Source organism: Bombus pyrosoma, linkage group LG10 (genome assembly GCF_014825855.1).
Source record: "Bombus pyrosoma isolate SC7728 linkage group LG10, ASM1482585v1, whole genome shotgun sequence".
In the NCBI taxonomy this organism is placed as follows: Eukaryota; Metazoa; Arthropoda; class Insecta; order Hymenoptera; family Apidae; genus Bombus; species Bombus pyrosoma.
This window is the reverse complement of record NC_057779.1, coordinates 15,371,390-15,391,919: the sequence shown is the minus strand read 5'-3', so window position 1 is coordinate 15,391,919 and position 20,530 is coordinate 15,371,390. Positions and strand designations below refer to the sequence as shown.

General features: G+C 36.2%; 1 protein-coding gene and 1 non-coding gene across 2 annotated transcripts in view; one reads left to right on the top strand and one right to left on the bottom strand.

The window, feature by feature from the left end:
• The window catches only part of LOC122571721 (cadherin-87A), a gene marked incomplete at its 5' end in the record, with an annotated part of 436,847 nt that overhangs the window by 201,519 nt on the left and 214,798 nt on the right, over window positions 1–20,530 (top strand). The gene's annotated exons all lie outside the window — the stretch shown is intronic.
• On the bottom strand, window positions 7,761–7,832 carry Trnae-cuc. The gene has a single exon. It is a non-coding gene; the product is annotated as a tRNA-Glu (tRNA).

The window sequence follows — 20,530 nt, the reverse complement described above, 5'->3', positions numbered from 1 at the left end:
TTGATATTTAAGAGAAGGAAATTTAAGAGAAAATTTTCTGAATGTAGCGAGAATTTTTCCCGAATGAGATACTCACCTAACAAGTTTCGAAGAACGTCCAGTGAAATACAAAAAGTTAGTTTCACTTTTACTTTTGTTTTATTGCATTAACAATAAGATATAGAAATACCAAAAAAAAAGAACGAATTTTTGTTATAAAATATGCACAATAAGCTTCAAGAGTTCGTCACGTAGATTACTAACATTGCTGCTGTTAGAGATATCATAATAACAGAAAATATTATTAACTGATTGTTATCTTCTCGTCTTTTCTCGTAATACAGCTGTAGTGATTTGTATCTCCGCAAACCGTTCCTTGGCACAATAATCTATTAAATTTTAATTAAATCGAATAATTTCATTCCATCCATACAAAGAACGGAATTCAACGGGAGAAAATGAGTAGGTTCTCATTGTCGATGAATCTCTACTTAGTCTGCGATATAACAGTTCAACGCAATTTAGGCGGCGTTTGTAAACCGGCGCTTAAAATACCAATGTTCAAACAATGGATACTGTTGTAGTTAACTGCAAACAATTACCAGGATTAATTTTTGCAGACAGCTGCACCAGAGAGTCTTGTTAAAATAGCAGGACAGATGCGCGTTATGCGCAGAATAAATCTGTTCTACCAGCTGTACTTTATTATAGATTCCTCAAAATACTTGTATCGTTAGAAAAACAAAACAAAAAAAAAAAAAAATAGAAAAATAATTAAGGTAAGAAATAATATTAATTCAGAATTCCCAATCTTCGTGTATCGTCGTTCGTTTTACATTGTTATTTCATATCAAATAAAGTATCAACATCGTTAGGACATACATGATCTAATAATAAATAAACTCCGGGTAAAACAATGTCGCCGCTACGTGCAACCGTCAAACAAAGTCAAATTTAAATTTTCTGCTACTCCCCCGACCAGTATAAATAAACGAACGCCATTGTAAGGTGATCAGTTTATCAGTCTCAGTCTCGAGCGACCTTATTAGCGATCTTATTATACACAGTTTTTAGCGAAGTTTGTACCAAGCGTCTTAGTGAACATTCTTTGTATTTATTAATTATTTTTAAATACACTTGACGGTTCTAACATCGAGTTGTCTCGCCATTTAAACCATCCTCTATAGATGAATGGAATTTTCGCGTAATAGAACAGTCATTTTTCCGATATGAAATTTCGTTTATTAAAATACAAATTAAAATTGACTCATAGGTTCTTGAAATATTTATGGCCACCGTACCTTTTGGCTATCGAGTCACAGAATTTTGTCGACATAAGTAACTGCTTAGAGTTACACTCTTTCTGCGTTTCGAACCATCGAAGACCTTTTTCAAATACCACGTCTTCATTAGCATTTTCGTTTGCTGTTTCTATTTGAATAAAATCGTCATTATTGTCGGCTGTGTCGCGATAAATTTTCATCGTGTCGGTATATTTAGGGGTTTTCTACTGTTTCGAATATCAGGAAAATCTACGTGCTTCGTATAATTTTCAATACCATTTTGTTTTCCAACGCCTGTGATCGTGGCTTTTCCAACTCAGTGTATTTTTACCAATTCTGTTCCGCCTACGTCACTTTCGAATTCTTCATTCTATTTTTAATCTAATATTCTATTTTTATAATTTTTCTATTTTTCTTTATATTCCTTTTCTATTTTTATAATTCTATTTTTAATGTAATAGTTTCATAGTAAATTCTTCTAATCAGAATGCACTCGATCGAATAAAGGAAAGAATCTATCGAACACTAACGAGATGTCTACATATGTGAAACGAGAAAAGGCATTTGTCACCAGGAAATATTACGTTCGTATAATCATATTATATTCGAATATTAGATGTTCGGATAAGAGGAGCTCCACTGTATTATTTTACGTATTATGCTGTGTTATATAACACACACACATGAGTTATACATGTATACAGACACACTAGTATATTAAATATTATTTGTCTTCGATTAAACTCAGCTGCGCCTTGCGGTATACACAAAGTTCAGAATAGTCTGGTACTTTTGGAACGTAGCGTGTACCAAGCGTTCGATATGATATTGAAACATGAATCGAAATGTTGGCTTAAAAACAGAGTTTCAGTTTCTAGCGCGTAACCTCAATACAGAACAATCGCTATGGTATTTGTTGATTAAAATAGCCTTTCATCGCTAACATCGTAGCCGGTCGTTCATAATTTTAATTCGTCGGTTGTATTCGATTTAACAATTTTAACCCGCTCTTAATTGTATCCTGTTCAAAAGGAGAAAAACAGCGTGGCACGCGGCGCAAGAAAAAAGACAATGAACGGCCGGTGAATGAAAGAAATAGGAGCGACCCGGTGAATCGCATTGAAACTCGCTTTCTTTGATCTCGTCCGGTAATAACTTTTGTTCGTCGATGACAAAGTTTCTTTCAAACGAGTTATTCTTTCATATCCAAATTGATGCCAGTCCAGTTTCCATCTGAATTTACATTCGAACTGCGGCCCTAGTTGAAAACTTTCATCGATTCGGTCCTGATAAGAATCGTGTATCGACGGAATAAAAGCTTTTCGTTTCCTATACCAGGCGAAACTTCCAACAGCAAGAAGAAGAAGAGGTAGAAGGAGAAGAAATAGGCGAAGAAGGAGAAGCAGCAACTTGCAGGAAAATCGGCGTGCAATGCAAACGCGGTGTTCGTATTCAATGAATAAACGACGATCGAAATATCGTGAACGGTTAAGTAGCGTGATCTCCATAGAATAGTGGTTTACTCTGGTGACTCGGGACAGACGATGGAATTCAAATCGACCGGAAACACAACCGATCGTTCGTCACGAGTGAAGTTGTTGATCGTAATCGAATCGACAAGGTGGATATCGCGAGTCCTCCCTCGACAGAGACAGGTCGTGAAAAACAGAAGAGAGAGAGAGAGAGAGAGAGAAATACGCTATCGTCTCGTTTGCCACGCAGCCTTGTCAGCCAGGCTGACGTTCGAAAATCGATTCTGAAACTTATCGAAGCTTATCGGGTAATAACCGACGAAATGACGAAGAGCTGCCGTGAATTCAATGTGATATATATATATATATCGACTTCCCTCTCTACAGTCATTTATACGATCTCGTAAAGCTCGTGCAACGGTTTTCCGGTTTTCAGCCTCGTGCGCTCTAGCAAACTGAAGGATCAGAAGAGCAATAGCGGCAGCGATCACAACTCGCAAGTCGCTTCCGAATAAAAGTCGTGATAACGACAGTGATCGATGTTTATAACTATCGTAACCATGTTTTAACATTGGGTTATGTCAGATTTTCCTAGCGAAATACGATAGAGGAAGGATATCAGAAACCGAGGATAACCTGTATGAGTATAATATTGGAGAGACATACGTGCAGCTGCTTTTATTGCAATTTTCTTACTTATTTATTTTTATTTTTTTAGTTAATTTATTTATTTAGCTAATAAATTTAGATAATTAACATACAATGCTTAAGTCGAAAGGATTCTTTTAATACGGATTGACGTAAGTTATTCGATTATGGCTTAACCCTCCTACGTTCTTTGCTTCATTTTCGATACCATCGTGTCGTTAAAAAGTTGTTTAAATTTTAGAAACACGTATTAATTTTTGTACTGATTTGAATGTTTCTGTCTTTGGTAGGTTGATAGGGCAAGTTGTCCAAGTTTCGTCCCGCGAAAGCTTCCCCAGCATTCGCCCAAAACTAAATCGATTTTTTAATCTGAGAAATTTTGCATAATTGCCATTGAAGATTTGTAATCAATGTTTTGTAAAAGTTAATACACGCAGAGTAAAAAATATACATGTGAGAGGATGAGGTTTTCATTTGGTAAAAAAAGTATTCTTAATTTCGTCCTCTTAATTTTCGTGAGAAGATGTTACACGATCGAAATATCTTTTATTGGAAAACTATTTTAATTTAATTATAAAAATCACATACAAATCTTTTGCATCTGACTCACTTTTCTGCCCTCGCATCTTTCGAAAATTGATCATCACGTATTGAACAAGCCACATTTTTTATCTTCTCCGCTTTCACTCGACGCAATTGTTATCGCGGATTGCAAATTAATTCGAAGGAATTAACAAATCCCAAATGAAGTAAAAATGATTAAAAAAAGGCATTAAGGTAACTTGAAACGTGAAGTGGAGCATAAAGCAGAAAATGTTTCTATTCCAGCAAACTGTGCACCGTTCTATCGGATTATTCTTGGTAATTTTTAAATCGTCGATTGAAATATCGACTCTTCCCAGTGACCAATATATCACAGTATTTACAGAGGATACACGCGGGAACAAAATTCGATTCGCGTCCCTGGCCGACCCAATGGATTAATTAAGTTAATCACAACCAATCACTGAAAATTTACATTTCACAAACGATCGCATCATCGCGTATTTTGCCCTGGTGGATTTCCGGTCCGTCATCGAAGTAAATTTGACAAGTCGAATCACAGAACTAATTAATCGAGTGGTGAAATCTTCCACGACCAAGAAACATGAAATACCCTACCACCTTTGGCAATAAGTTTTCAATCAAACGCGTTGATACTAAGCTGACTGAAAGTATGAAAATTTTCCAGATGTAACGAGTCGTGAATACACGCGGCACCGTTAAATCAGTTTGATATAAAGCAAATACAGAGAGTATGATCAAAATTTGCATTTATTATTCGCTAGCGAACAAGCAAAACATAGCTGGGTATTTGGTAAATACATACAAATGTATAAAATATAAATATGCTTTTCTCAGCAACATTTGGTTTGTTCACAGTTTCCAACTGTAGCTATAGTTACATACATTTATTATTATTCTATTGAATAATGAATGAAAATCTTGATTATCTTTTTTGTATTTATTTCGTGTGCACGGTATACGTGCGATTTGAAAGAATTTCTCTGAATTCTGAAAAACATCGAACTTCGAAACCACCGACGAATTTAGCAGAAACTGCTGGAAATATATTTGCGCTAGTAAATAAGCCGTTTTCTTTCCTGTGCAATTAAAGTTTCGTTAACTATTCGAAAATTCTAACTATCAGCCGTGGGTTTATTCAAGAAAACGCTTATCCGCAGGAGGAAACGGAATAAAAACGAACTGTTTGTTGCGAATTGTTTCGCCTGAAACGCGTTTACTTAGAGAGCACTGTTTTCTGGCCCATTAAAGGAAAATGCTGGAGGATAGTTTGGATGTACGCAGTTTATCTACGATATCGTAAGCATAGTTAGCGCAGTAAAGGCGTCACCAGAAAGTGTGAATTGAAATTGTCTTAGAACTCTCCAACGACCGTTTTCTGGCAACCTGCTTAATTAAACCTCCTAGTAAAAGTAAACTGGGGGAAGATTAATTTATTTAAACGACAACACGACGAAAGTTGCCACAATGTAATTTTCGGAAAGTGCTTTTCCACACGCGCAGCCATTCGATGGTCGATCCGTAAGTTCCGCAGCTTCGTTCCTATCTCTATAATTATGTCTCGGGGTTAACTTCTAAAGGGAATTGATTTAAACAACAACTCACGAGCATTCTTAAATGGTTTAAGTGTGTATATGAATTTCTTTTTATCAGTTTTGTATACCTGTTTTTAATTCTTAGGATTTTTGATTCCAATGAATTTTAATAACAGCATAGTAAAAGGAGATATTATACAGGGTGGTTGGTAACTGCTGGTACAAACGGAAAGGGGGTGATTCTACGCGAAAAAAAAAGTCGAAAATATAGAATAAAAATTTTTCGTTTGAGGCTTTGTTTTCGAGAAAATCGACTTTGAATTTTCGTTCGATACGTATATAGTGAGAAACAAATATCATTTTATTAAATCCGTAAATGTACTGTAGTCGAGATATGATTTAATTGCTTTCTCTTATTTTGTTGATATTAGCTTGCACATAATATAAAAAATTGCAAAATTGTATAATCGATTTGTCACGTAAAATCTACTGACGAATATGACAATTCAAAAAGATTCTTCAAAAAGTAATTTCTCCATAAAGTAATTGTATTAAAAATTACAACTTTTTATTCTAACTGTTCCCGAAAAATATTCATCGATTTTTGGGTAAATTCGATTTATATAGACCATACGATTGAACTGAAAATGCTTTTTGCAAAATACGAATAAAACGGAGTTTTTATACCGTGAGAGAATCGTTTTAATTTCCGGTTTACCTTGCTACGACTATACCCGTGCACTCTACATCGTCACATCTCTGAAAAAAATATTTCCGACTGAAAAATCAAAGTTACGATTGGATTTGCAGAAAACTTTGAGAGTCAATGCATTGCAAGTACTTACTTAAATACATAGTTACTCCTTCTCTAAAGATGCTTGTGTCAACCTTGACACAGGCGATAAATTAAATTACTGTATAGTTGATCCAAATTAATTTCAACAATCCATCAGAACTCTAGGTGGAGGTAAAAGATATTTACATTTAATCAGCAAATACCAATATACCGACGAGAGATAAAGTGGCTCGGTAGCACAGCACAAGAACTGCATGAAATTTACTAAAACCGGTTCTTAAGCTGTTCAAATACTCATCCACTCCAGTCTATTGTATTGTAGTAGTTTACTGTCTCTATACGTTACCTACTTTTCAATGAAATTATTGGCTTTCCAGTTGTTGCATTTGAAGTAACGAGTTTAGTTGTGGCCGTAATGAGTCGAGACCGACGATGAATACGTTAAATTAATACAGATTATCTGAACTGTGTAAATATTAAACGCGTGCTACATCAAAATTTGAGGAAAATCGACGACGCGTAAGATTGTCAAACTTTAGAAATCAGACAGGAAATTTGATTGACTGCCGTAAATTCTGTATGATTTTCTGTACATTTTTTCTCGAAGGGTTGGTTAATTAATTATTATACTCGTACTATATATATTACTATACTCATACTTACATTATTATATTGTATTATTTTATTTTATTGTATTATTTATATATTATATATTGGACATTTATTCATATTAAAACACGTACTACACAATAAACATAAATACGATATCAATATATTATTTGTAAATGCTATTAATTCATATGTAATTTATAATTTTATTCTATATATTATATATTGGACATTATACACTTTTTTTCTTTTTTTTTTTTTTGCACGTGGAGAAATCCTCATGGACACTCCACTGCCGCTAATAACGGTAGCAGAGTAGTGTCGGACTCCTACCGACTAAAACTCCACGTTGGTCATCCTACGCGTATGACAGGGGGTGCTCCAGGAACCTCGGGTGAATTACTTCTGTTGCATCCCCTCCCGCGTCCTCTCCTCGAGCCAGTCCTGTAGATTCCCTGGCTGTTGAATTTGGCGCTAAAGGGGGCCATTGCCCCTGGCGCCGTCCCTCCTTCTAGTCGCGGTTCGTTGTGGTGGCAATGAATTAGTTCTAGGCCGCCTGACTGCCATCCTCCTCCATCGCGTTATCCTACACGGGTGAGAATTTCTCTTTCTCTCCCTTTCTGCTCGCTCCTTTGCGAGCATAACTCGCTCGCAAAAGAGGCGGACAGCCTCATATTCCTGTGGCCCGTTCAGCATCGCTGCTATGATCGCTGAGGGGGTCAGCCTCTCGCCTATGACGTACCGCAGGGTGTAGCGAGGCAGCTCCCATGCCGGATAGGCCTCCAGCGTATGCTGCGCCGTGTCCCAGTCTTCCCCGCAGTGGTGACAAATGTCCGTCGTCTCCCGTCCGATTTTCCCGTGAGTAAAAATAAATTTCCGGTACCGGGAATCGAACCCGAGCCTCCTGGGTGAGAGCCAGGTATCCTAGCCACTAGACCATACCGGAGGACATTATACACTACATATGAATTAACACTAGACCTATCGATAGTTAACACGAAGCTATTTCTACCAAAACCAGTCAAAATGACTGGTCTTTAAAAAATACGTAATAATAGAATATTTTTATATTTATTGATTTTCCTTCCTACAGAAAGAATTCCGTGTTATGCAGTACATTTTTGGTATTATTAATTCATCTGGGTCCGTGATCCCTAAACGACGGTCGACGCATTTATAAAATTGTAGAACAAGTCATTTTGATTGTTGTGGCATTTCTAGCGTTAGCATCTAGCAATCTAGCGATAGATCTGGAATTTTCCTGATAACTGATATCATCATATTGAATGATACGCAGTAAAAGTTTTAAAATCGTGTGGGAAGTTGTACGAAACGAGAAAACTGGTTAACTGGGATTCGATAAACAGATTGCAGGACCCTTTACACTTTGACAAGTACCAATCATTTTGACTGATATTGGTATAAGTAGCTTTGATACAAAATTATTTTGAGAACATAAAAATACGTAAGAGTACATACAATAAATACATTGAGTACACAATTTGAATACATAAAAAACAAAATAAAATTCATTATATTATTCTTTTAGTTGTCGTTGCGAAAGTCATTACATCACGAACATGAAGTAGGAATTTTAAAATAAAATTGTAAAACCAGTCAATTTGACTGGTATTGGTATAAATAGCTTTGATACAAAATTATTTGGAATTTGAATACATGAAAAGCAAAATAAAATTCATTATATTGTTCTTTTAGTTATCGTTGCGAAAGTCACTACATCATCGCGGAAAAAATATAACATGACGTAGGAATTTTCAAATAAAATTGTAAAACCAGTCATTTTGACTGATATTGGTATAAGTAGCTTTGATACAAAATTATTTTGGGTTTGTATACATGAAAAGCAAAATAAAATTCATTATATTATTCTTTTAATTATCGTTGCGAAAGTCATTACATCATCGCGGAAAGAAATATAACATGAAGTAGGAATTTTAAAATAAAATTGTAAAATCAGTCAATCTGACTGGTGTGTTAGTTCTAGTATTAACAGTATTTACGTTTATTGTGTAGTACGATGCTTTAACACGAATAAAAAGTTACTTTTACTAAATTCTTTGTACATCTCAATTTTGAAGTTAATTATACAGTTACAAGATTGTTTTGCAAATTGATCATGTACTTTTCATCGTTCTAACGTTTTTTAAAAGCTGTTATATCATATTCAGAACATTCCTCGTGATTATATCCGTAAATTCTCAAATTCTTTCCACTTAACATTTTCTTATCAAATATATTTCATTGCGTATTTAACTTGCTTCCTCGACGTAATAAAAAATGTACGTTTCTTCGGGGTTGTGGACTGTCTGAATATAAAATTTCCTGATTCTTTCGCTTTGTCTGCAAAGGCTGTTCAATATATTATTAAAAATTTAGCTGACTCTCTTAGCAGAAATAATCTTTATATATTTTTGCTGCCTTTCATTCGTCGATTTCTTCGACCTTCGTCCGATGTTTTAAATCGACGTTCAACCAAACTGCTTCTTCCGACGTCCTTTCCTTCCAAACGGAACAGACGTCGCGATATATCACGTTTTTCCTTGCGGCCAGTTTTACCGATTCAGCGATCGTTTCTTGCAGATTATTAAAACGCGATAGTTCATCACCCGCATTTCTCGTGCACCGCTGACACAGGAGCTTTCTTCGCGCGCAGACATAGTTCTCGCTTCACCAGCAGCGCTCCTATCTATTATTTTAACCGCTTCCCGATTCCTATCCCACTATTTTTAAGTAAATATATTCACCTCGCTACGGTCTTAGCCCTTCGCTCTAGAGGAGGACTCTTTTGATCGGGCGTAGCAGCTACTCCGGATGATTTAGCGTATACGTGACGCGTGTCTTACAGCTAACGTGAAATGATTTTATATACAAATTAATTTACAGAAACATCATATTCTAATAATTTATCTATATTTACATCGTTGAAAATATGATTTTGTGATATTGATTTCTGTATTTTTTTTTCGTATGATAATTTAAAAGCATTCACCAAAGATGCATTCTTCAGTATAATTGATCTCATTTATCAACAGTTCAAAATCAAGTTCATTTTCATTTGAGCTAATTTCACTTCTGAAAACCATTTTTTTTAGGGTTTCTAAAGTATAATACTTTTACCATGATCGTCGAAACAGAACTGACGTTGGAGACGTTGTCAGAACCATAGTTTCGGAGGCATATGGGATTAAATATTTGATCTCCATTTTAAAGTCTAACACTTTACACTTCCTAACAAAGAACATAAAGAGCTAAGGAACCCATTTACGAACCAATATTGCACTCTCATCAATTGCAAATATTGAAACTTATCATAAACGGGGATTGTCGCCTCTCGCTCACCATTGGAGTTGCAGCACAGAACGCCGTGATCACTGAGAGTCGCCTCTCGAGTGCGAAGGGTTAATTTATCACAGACGTGTGCACGCTTTTTACTTTACTACTTTCACGCTGACCGATTGTTTATTGACATTAGTTTCAAAGCTGCGTATTAACACGTTGGTCGCTCATCGTAATTCGGCTAAGAAATTCTCGTTTCCGAATGGTTCGATGGTCCTCAGAAAATACTGTGACTGGCAACTATCGGAAGAAGACGAAGAAGGTGTCCCACCATTTGGAGATTCGTAAGAATCAGCAGGATAAGCCTATAAGAAGGATGTGCACCCTATGTTACGAGAAAAGAGGCAAATTGTCGCACGCCAAGAAGCGAGAAAAAACGTAAAAAAGACTGAAACATATTGTTCGAAGTGTCCAAAATCACCCCAAATGTGTTTGGAATGTTTTAACGAACACCATGCGACATAGCATAATGTAATATTTTATCCAGAATATAAATTAATAAAAAGTATGATATAATGTGTTTGTAATATTTTTATGTTGTATATTCTATATTTAATTAACTCGAACAAGAAGAGCGTCACCCATATTTGGATTACGGGGCCCCCACGGAAGCATACCCGTCACATAGATATGGGTGACGTGGCGACCAACGTGTTAATTGATCGTAAGTGGCGTTTATTTATACGTATAAATACGTATAAGTATGAATATACTCGAGCACTGTTTATTTATTTCTATGTAACGGCACACGAGTCAACGGAAGATTTGAATCGCGAGAGACTCGTATTCTTGTACCTTGGAATACCAACGTTGTTTTGGTTTGCTAGGTTCAAGGTAAACAAACTCCGGACAAAATATTACGCCCGTCTTTTTGTAATTGTCAATCGGAGTTACATTCGAACTTTTTATAATAACAACTGTTTTTATAAATAGACGAACGTGCTCTCTAGGACAGTTCAATAGTAGAGTGACTTAGCGAGCAGAGGAGTTGAATTGTTTCGAGCGAGCGACGATTACGATTATATTTCTGTACTTGTACTTACAGTGATTTTAATATAATCGACTATTACAATTTTATCACTCGTTTCTTCATTAAATGAATCGACACGTTTAATATTCACCTCAACTATTTCACTCGTTGCAATACGTAACTGCCTCAAGTCTTTCGTAAATGCAGAAAAATTTACAGCGTAGTCGAAGAACATGGTGGAAAAATCTAGCAAGTTTACCTTTTGCGAAAATTGTACTTGTTGAAGTTTTATATATTTTTATACATCGCCGGTCGATTGATGCAAGAATCAGACAAGTCCAATGCGTCCATATCAATTTTTTTTAATTCTTGGGAAGGTGAATCGGCCATGTCCAAAACTTGTCCGGTTTTTCTTCTAAAATGTAGTGTCAGTGGTGGAGCTAATCCGTCAGCCAAAGTATTTCGAATGTTCAGTAAAAGTATTCTGTTAATCGCGTGTCTTTCTTCTTGTGAATTCGAAATGTCTTTGGGCGAACAAGGACCAGATCATCGGGAAGCAAATACGTGCCAAGCCAACAAGAGACGACCAACCGAATGTCAGTAATTTATCCAGGAAACTGATTGTGGAATAGGAAAGAAAGTCAAGAACCAGGCAAGTCGAAATATCGAAAACGATTTCCTAGGTTCATCTTTCAAAAATTTAAGGAACATCATTTCTCGTATCATTTGTCACCCTTGAAGACTAAAGAGAAAATAACTCACTGACCTCACCAAAGAAATAAAATAGTCAAACTCGAAGATGGTATCTTCCATTCACATGTTACTTAGCAATTAAGTTAGAAAAATTTACCACATGTCCAGCTGGACAAATTGCAAAGTACAAATTAAATAATAATAATAAAAAAATTTGTTACCCTTGAAAACTAAAAAGAAAACACCTCACTGACCTCACTAAAGAAATAAAATAGTCAAACTCGAAGATGGTATCTTCCATTCACATATTATTTAGCAATTAAGTTAGAAAAATTTACCGAATCTCCAGCTGGACAAATTGCAAAGTACAAATTAAATAATAATAAAAAAAAATTTGTCACCCTATCGCCTTTCTAAATCCAAGATATTAATTTCTTAAACAAACCGTGTTTGATTCAATTGTATTCAATTTGCCACAACTTTAAATATCTTCGTTTGCCCGGTTTTTGCAACAAGGTTTTTAAAAGCCAATACTTTAAATATTCCTTTAGCTACATAGTATCTTTCTAAAATAAAAATCTCTGGAAAGAAAAAGAAATACGACCACCTTCAATCTTATAACTTGGCTTACGTATTTGCAAGGAAAAAACACGCGGCGTTCTCTGATTTCCTTCGCGTTTACGGTTTCTGTATTATAAAAAAAGAGACAATGAGGTATTCTCCACTCTTGCTCGCGTTTTTCCTCGCCTCTTGATGGAACTCTCGGTCGTCTGTAAATGTCTGACGCCGATTTTGTAGGTAGAAAGAGCTCTAGAGAAGATACCATTCGCCAGAGTGTTTCCTCGAAGGGCCCATAATTCCAACCTTTTAATCCCGCAACAAAGAACGGATTAAGTAGAGTCCGCGAAACGAACCAACCATGCGGTCTTAAACGTTTCTGACTGCTTTCGCTTGCACGCAACCGCGCAGCAATTTTCCAGCTGAATACCCGCCTTACGAGTATCTAAATTACTTTTCACCAAGTACACCCTGCTCCACGTACGCCCTTTGCAAACGCCTGTGGCGGTTCGACAAGAGGCCAGAATGAAAGGGCGGGCATGACGACGCTTTCAATCCTCGCTTTAAGCGGAATCCCTGTTCCTTGCTCTTCGATCATAAGTGTAAACAATCGCAGGTCGTTAGACGCGGCTCTCGTCTCTATCCTCTTGCTCCATTCTTCAACATAGATTTAACGCACACAGCGTAATGTTTCAACCTGGCCGACGAATTAATTTCGTTAGTGGTTTTATGAAATTCCCAGGTCCCATTACGTGGAATGTATTGCACTCTTATTGTATTGTATATACAAATTCTTGTACATACATTTTATGAACATCTTACGTGTCATGTACGAAACATTTTGACGTTTCCTCGGCGCTTCTATGACACTCGATCGTCGCGTTTCTATCGGTAAGCAAATTCGGGACAAATGCAATCGCGAGTCCAAGTGGCTGTCAAACCCAAACTCCACTGCGATCGTTAGTGCTTTTCCTTAAAAAGAGACATCACGTTTTTCTTACATGAACGTAGGTATCTATTATTGCCAATCAGCAAGAATAAATTTATCCTAAATTGACAGAAGAAAGTCAAATCGAAGCTATGAAAACCACGTGTAGATAACGACAGCGTCCAGTCTCGCCTTAGTTAGATCCGCCAGGGTTTAAACGCGTAAGTGCAAATCCACTTACGGATTCTTAGACGGTCGTTTTAAGGCTTCGAGTTTCTATCGAATGAAAAATAATACCGGTGTAATGCCTCGTGGTGGCCAGAGGAGAAAGCAGGCTGGCAAAGGCAGTCATGGATGGCAGGACGCTCGACTGGGGTGAATCGGGGATAAAACGAGCGTGCTAAAAGGGGTCGCTGCTCTTTTCGTTGCGGCCTGCTGCCTGCTCGAATTTTGTTCAAGTGGAAGCCCCGATACCGAGTTAGGGGAATCAACGAATTGGCCGGATGAATAGAGTCGAACGTCAGAGGTAATCGCTCCGACAGTGTATCTTTTATCAACTTTGCCTTAACGACGGGATACGGTGCGCCGTGCGGCGTCAGAATGCAAGTCCGATCATTAGCCTCTGTCCCTAGTTGAGTCCAGCTTTCTTTGTACAATTTAGCACGCGATTTCCGCGGCAACGAGTGCTTATGCAAAGCCGTTGCTTTGTACGAAATGCTCCGCAGCTGAACTTCTCTGACGAACGTACGCGCGTGTGGAATTGTTACATTCGTTTACAGCTGCCTCGTCTCTACGGTGGCTACACAGCCTCGCGAAAATAGTTGAGTACTTACCATGGAGAGCCTTTATGTGCGTTGTATTGAACATTTTCGGGCTCCGCTATCGCTGTAACGAGACACGATCTTATTGGGAAAACCTGGGAAACCTATCTGCAGATGTGGATGGAAGTTGCAGGATATTTACATTTGAGGTGAATTTTTCTCAGTTTCTCGGTCACGTGTAACGACGGAAGGGAATTTAACGGTCTCGCGAACGCTTGTAAAATTGCAGTGGCACGTAGAATCACACGTGGAGTCTATAAAACTAGACAAGATTTCAAAACTTACAAATACTTTTTTATATCGATTAGTATGATATAAATTCGTGATAGTATGATAGAAATATATCTGATGGTGTGATACAGTAAATGTTGCTTTTAGTAAAAAGAACATTAACAGCAGCTACAGTCGTGTTATCCTCGAAAGATTTAAGAAAGACTGCCTACGTGAATTTAATTATTGAATATGAATATGAATATTATCCAGATCATATAAAATAATTCGTACGATATTTCTTGCATTCGAACGGTCAGAAATAAATTCTTTTTATTCACACGACGAAATTCCTAAATGTAGCCTCAATTCCTAAAAGTGAGTAATCTAATGAAACATTCTGAGATTTGTTTACATGTATTATAAAATATATTAAAAATTCAATTAAAGGAACTTTCTCTTTTATGAAATGAAACAAGCTGTTCGCATCATTAATGGAGACAACTTGCATTGTTTATGCAATGTCGGAATGCAATTCTACAAAAATTCCAGACTTAAACGATCCAAACGAAGTATATCAGATAAAACACGAATGACACTCACAACAATGAAATATTCTAAATTTACAAATGAAATTACTTGAAGCGTACAAAATGGCTAGAATAAGAAAAATGAAACAGAATAATCTGTCCATAAAGAACGATTGTCATTGAAATAATTAAAAACAAGTTCCCTAAAGTGTTAGGAAATTGTACAGGCTGTGATCTGGAGCACGTACATGCGCGTTTTAAGAGCAACGCTAATATTTACGTTGCTCATTGGATTTCATGGTAAAAGTGAACTTATTATTTCCAGTGCTTTCACGTATCAATTCCTTCACGATGCGATATTCCATTGAACCGGCAATAATTGAGCAAGACATTATTTTTCAGGCAGTCGAATAAAACGCGGCATTCATTCGGTTCTTCTTTTTTTTTTCTTTCTTTCCAATATATTCCCATCAATAGCTATCAATACAGTGTGTTATTCAATCCTTTTTTTTTCCTCGTACAAACAATTTAACCGTGTTCCTCGCAAATACAATCCTCTTCGCAAATAATGAACACCGGTACGATCCATGATTCCACGATCGGGGTAAACGTGAATCGGGTTTGTAGACATCCCTTCGTAGGAATATAAAACATTTTGTTCGCTCGTTCGACACACGATCCGGCCTCATGTTCCACGACAAATAAACTTATTCTCTTTTATTAGAGGGGAAAATAAATTGCAAATCGTTTACCACGTACCGGCGCGTGTTCGACAATGCGTTCGATGCTTCTAGTGTGATTTCGATTTTATTAAGGGGATGAATGTTGCGTCAGTTTCGTTTTTCCGTTCGATTAAAATAGTAGAGGAATAAACTGATGAACGAAGTGCAGCATCAGATATCGTGCATGCATCAAAATCATGTTTGGGTTAGATTTGTAATCTGATAAATAGCGTTTACCTTCTGTGTTATTACTTTTATTGTGAAACGTTAAAATTTATTTGAAATAAGCTGTGGAACGATATACAACAGCAATTCGTGAGCAAAATTTGTAACGAAAATATTATTCATAGTATCTACGTATACAGTTTCTAAAGTTCCGATCAGATAAGAAAGATTTTTCTAATCCTATGTTATATTAAAATTAAAATACGAGGAACATCGAGTCGCGTTTCAAATTTTAAATACTTTCGGTCGTATTTCGAAGCGAACAGTCAAATTTTATTATTTATTGATTCTATAAGAAGATGATACGTATTGCTTTCGATCATTGTTTGTAGGAAATTTGAAAAAGTATATAAAATATCCGAAATATAGTGCTTCGTACAATATGTGGTAAGTAAAACAATTTTCTGCCGAGGCTCTATTTTTTAAATTATATTTTCCATAAAAATCCGCTGTCTGATCATCAGTTTCTTATTAATCTATACATTTTATTATTTTTATAGAAATCAGTTCAAGTTTCCGGACACTTATAAGCGATAGTGTAAATATTTTTAACGTCGAATCAGGATATTTCTGCCAGATATTTATTAGTCAGAATAGATTAGAGGATTAATCAATATAAAAATAATAATTTTATTTTATTTCTGTTTACGCTGTAATCTGACGTAATCCCGTTTTTGTTATCCTGTGCTGAATTATACCATAATTCTCATGTTCTCCTAAGATCTACACGAATCAAAATGATTGTTACATTTCGATAGATATTATTAAAATATACAATAAATATATAATATTTATAACATTTTATAATATAATTTATAACATAAAATATATAGTAGACAATTTCTAAATACCTGGTTTTAGTATCCAACATAATTTTACTATCCATGTTTTTTATGAATAAAATACTTCAAAACAAAAAGATGTTTAAAGAAACACAAACGCGAAGAAATGAGCAGAACAGAAGAGTTAACTTGAACGTTCACGTTGTGTCAATTTCGACTCGACTCTCCTACTCGACTAATACTAAAAATGAATAAATCGACGAGATGCATCACGAGATAAATGCGCTGAGATCCTCTTTCATAGCAAGCAGTTTCCTGCAAGGAGCGATCTCAGTGTAAACATTTTGATATTTCTATGTACGTGCGCGCTTTTAGATAGAGATTTAGTACCTGTGCTGTCCACTTTTATCGAGCGTAACATGGAACTGTGTATGCTTGGAGTTGAGATCGTTTTTTCCTTCGCGCATTGCACAGTCGACGTTTTTCTTGGAAAACACATTGGTCCATCTTGCTTGGGAAAAATGTTAAAGTTATCCTGACATCGATATGAATCTCTAAAGAATGTTGGATTTTTTCCTTTGAAAAAGATCTGCTGTTCGTGTTGTTCTTCGTGCAAGTAGCGCGTTACGTAAAGTTCTTATCTCGATAATGTTAATGAACGTTATGTAAAATAAAATCGTTCGATATATAACTTTCAATTTAAAAATTATTCTATCATTGTATTGCTTCAAAGGATATATAGTAAAAAAATGAATCCTTTACAGTCAGGAAGCACTTTTACGTCTCTTTCCGCCAATTTGATAATTCAAATGTGTATTGATAAAAGGATTTACGATTACCCTTGTTACGTCATCTAAAATATTAATTGTTATCATATACATACGAAAATTTTACATCTACATTTACTAGTATCTTTTGAAGCGATTGAAAGAGAAATTACTTAAAATATTATCCTTTTTCAATTATATTGTAGAATCTGATTAAAAAGTTGATGAGTTGCATCTAAAATGAAATGTTTCGCGAATTTGTACTTGGAATTTATCATGGATTTTTTGAATCCTTGTCGTCATACCATTTTCATATTTGATTTATTATATTCATATTTTATTTCTTTCTAAATTGAATACCAATTTACATTTATAATCACGCGAGAACATCTGTGGAACGAAAGAAAATAATTTTTGGATATAATTTTATACGAAATATTTGTGTGAAAACTATATGCTTAATAAGACTCATACGACACTGAAAAAATCGATAACTAGTAGATGGTTTGAATTTTTAAGAAATTTTATCTCTGAGAAGGACAGGGCACGTAAAAATCTTTAAAAAATGCAAAGAAACTTGATATAGCTTTTCAAGGAACTTTCTTAAAGAAAAGAAAGTGTTCTTTAGAAATTCTAACCATTTGCACATTATCATTCTGAGTAAGTGAAAAGTTTGTGCATTTTAAGATATATTGGGGCAAGAATTTTTAGGATTCACGACAATGTCATACGGAAAGAAAAGACGAACAAGGGAACGAACAAGCGGAGAAATGGGAGTCGTAAAAGGACATTGAAAACACAAGCACGTTCTCCTCGCGAAACTTCTCTTAATCGATCTTTGTTCTCCTTCGAACTCATTTGTAACTTATCCGCGTTAGTTTCATCATTTTTCTGTAATTTCTCTGGTTATTAAATAACTTCAAAATTAGGATAATTATTACACGATACAATTTTACAACGTATGTGTAGCGGCACATGAGTCAACGGAAGATCTGAATCGGGAGAGATTCGTATTATTGTGTCTTGGAATACCAACGTTGTTTTGGTTTGCTAGGTTCAAAGGTAAACGAGCTCCGGACAAAATATTATTTGTAATCAATCCGAGTTACGTTCAAACTTTCTATAATAACAACTGTGTTTATAAGTAGACGAACGTACTCTCTAGGACGGTCATTACAGCGAGTCACATACAGTCGAATAGCGAGCGTATAGTTGAACAGTAGCATTGAACGAGCAACGATTACGACTAGCACTATCTCTGTACTTGTACTTAAAGTGATTTTGACCCCTTCCCGTGCTTTAACGAGTCTGATGAAGATTTTGGCCCAAACGTGAATATCACGAGCCAGGCTCGCTAACAGAAAGTCAGGAGCCAGACATAAACATCGTAATATATTTCTTTTTCTTTTCTTTTTATTTGAATGTATTTTACAGTCAGTTCTCATTGAGAATATAAGTCATTTTCTCTGACGTGATCGTAATTGAACGTTAGTTCCTATCACTACGCCACGAGACGCCTACCGCTTGGGTCCGAGTTTCGTCGAGCTAAATGGCGCGCGAAGGGGTTAATATAACTGACAATTACAAATTCCTCACTCGTCTCTTTAATAGACCAGCTCATATGTACGTTTACAACATACGCAACTTTAAAATGTGTATGTAAAAAAGGAAAGAACAAATTTCTTACATTATGTATCTGTTATAACCTTTTCTAGAAGACTTAGGTCTTTCCAAGTTCTGGGATAAGTGTCGTTCTTCACAGTTCGCTTACCGAAAAGGCATCTCCGCCTTATCCATTCCATGGTCAGATCTTTTGAGCTTTAAACGAAGTCTCTACTCTGACAATGCAACGTCGTTCGCCACTGGTAAACTATCTCAATAATTCCCTGAACAGTCATATCATCGACTCCTCATAGCCCGGCGACCTGAAGGCTATCGATTTCCCAAACATTCATTCAAGCACCTTGCCAAAGTCCTTATTGAGCCTTCGGTCCAGTCATAAATTACGATAGGACTATGGCTAGAGATTCTCTGCGGCTAAGTCAATCCAAGCTCAGTCAGTCCAAACTGCGTCACGCTAAATTGCCATAGTTCTTGGCACAGTCCCTTTGGACGTATCTGTTTCAAAAGACACGTCACTGGTTTTATCGTATACAGCTGATCGGGAACGGCGTTCTTTCGTTCGCAAGGACGGGCGAAGGTTGCTATGACGTCGGAAAAGACCCAAAGAAAAATACGCTACTGCTACAGCTAAACTTAGGCTGTTTGGAGCAACACGACGGATGAACGCTGCTTTCATCCTTCCTTCGTATGCGGATGATGTGTAAATTCCGTTCGACATGTCCCATCCCTTTTGCAAAACATCTGTTCTTCGTCAAAGCAGAAGAAATTGTCTTGAAATATAGTGGTTTGTTCCTTAAATTTACAATCGTAGAAATAATATTATTAACAGAGTGTGCTATCATTTCGACCGTAGAATGGAACAGTTTTTCTTTGTTGTATACAAACATCTACCTACGACGTTGTGACTTATTTCCAGCAAGCCGCATATTCTCAGCTCATAACGTTTTGATATTATACGTTACAGACGAACAACTTTACACGCGTCATTGAGAAATTAACACGTTGGTCGCTCAGCGTGATTCGGTTAAGTTTCCTGCGGGGCCCAAATCCGACCGCCGGTACGCAGAACGTAAATAGAGCGACAAGCGGGAATTCATTGTTTATCGCCTTCGATCCATTGTAAAGAAAAGATTATTTAGTTCTGAAATGGAGAAAGCGATAAGCTTTTTAGCTAGAATATTCCGATTTCATTTAGTCGAGAAGCATACTTGTGAGACGTACATGAGTGATTTTTTCATTCTCGAAATGTTCGGTAAACGGCGTGAAAATATATTTGAAAGTGAGGAAAGTAGTGATGACGAAGTCTACAACTATTGTTCGAAGTGCCCAAAATCACCCCAAATGTGTTTGGAATGTTTTAACAAATACCATGCGATATAGCATAATGTAATATTTTATCCAGAATATAAATTAATAAAAAGTATGGTATAATGTGTTTTTAATATTTTTATGTTGTAT